Below are 1560 nucleotides of genomic sequence, written 5' to 3' on the forward strand. Positions count from 1 at the left end.
ATTTTATTTATTTTATTTATTTTATTTATTTTATTTATTTTATTTATTTTATTTATTTTATTTATTTTATTTATTTTATTTATAATATTTATAATATTTATAATATTTATAATATTTATAATATTTACTAATTATTTATTATTTATTTTTTTATTATAATTATAATAAAATTTAATTAAATTAATTAATTAAAATAAAATAAATAAAATTAAATTAAATTAAATTAATTCAAAAATTTAAAATAAAATTGGCCAATTAAAATAAAATTAATAAAATTTATATAATTAATAAAAGTTTTTTAAAAATAAAATAAAATAATAATAATAAATTTATTATATAAAATAATTATAAAAATAAAATAATAATTAATAAATATATTAAATATTTAAAAATAATTATAATATATTTATAAATAAATTTATAAAAATATTATAAAATAATAATAAATAAAATTAATAAATTATTTATATAATATTTATTATAAATAATATTAAATTAATAATATAAAAAGTTTTATTTAAATAATAACTATAATTTAAATAAAATAAATTATAAATATATATTTTAAAATTTAGGAAAACGCATGTACTCGCAAGCTCGCGCAAGCGTTTTCACGTGTTTGCAAGCTCACACAGTAAAATCCGTCGGAAACATTTAAATATTTTAATAAATTTTAGCTAATTATTTTCTTTATTAATTTATCAATTTTTTATTATTTATTAAAGAATTTTTTATCAATTATTTATCAATTATTTATTAATTATTTATCAATTATTTATTAATTATTTATCAATTATTTATCAATTATTTATCAATTATTTATTAATTTTTCATAATAATTTCCAAAAGTTTAAACGTAAAAAATGTCTCCGACGGATAAAAAATGTCTCCGACGGATTATATAATTTTATTAATATTTTTTATATTTTATATTTATTTTATTTAAATATATATTATAATTTTTATAATATTTTTCATTAATATTTTTATTTTTTATTTTATTTTATAATTTTATTTAAATTAATTTTATAATTTTATTTAAATTAATTTAATTAATTTAATTAAATTTTATTATATTATTTTTATTTAATTATATAAATTATTTAAATAAAAATTATATAATTATATTTAAGTTAAATATTATAAAATAAATATATAGATATATATATATAATTAATATAAAAATTATATATATAATTTAATAAATTTATATAAAAATAAATATAATATTTATATAATTTTTATATAACTTTTAATTATATTTAAATAAAATCTTTTTAACTATTAATTTAATATTATTTTTATTATTATATTTTATATTTTATATTTTATTTATTATTTATAATAAAAATATTAAAATATTATAATAAAAAATTAATAAAATAATTAATAAATATATAAATAAAAAAAATTATAATATTACATTATTTTAATTTATTTTAATAATTTATTAATTTTAATTAAAATTAATTAATAAAAATATATAAAAAATATTATTAACAGATTAATATTTTTAATAATATAAATAATAACAAATATTTAAAATTTAAAATAAATTTA

Source organism: Daldinia childiae, assembly GCF_008694065.1.
Source record: "Daldinia childiae strain JS-1345 chromosome Unknown Scaffold3, whole genome shotgun sequence".
NCBI lineage: Eukaryota > Fungi > Ascomycota > Sordariomycetes > Xylariales > Hypoxylaceae > Daldinia > Daldinia childiae.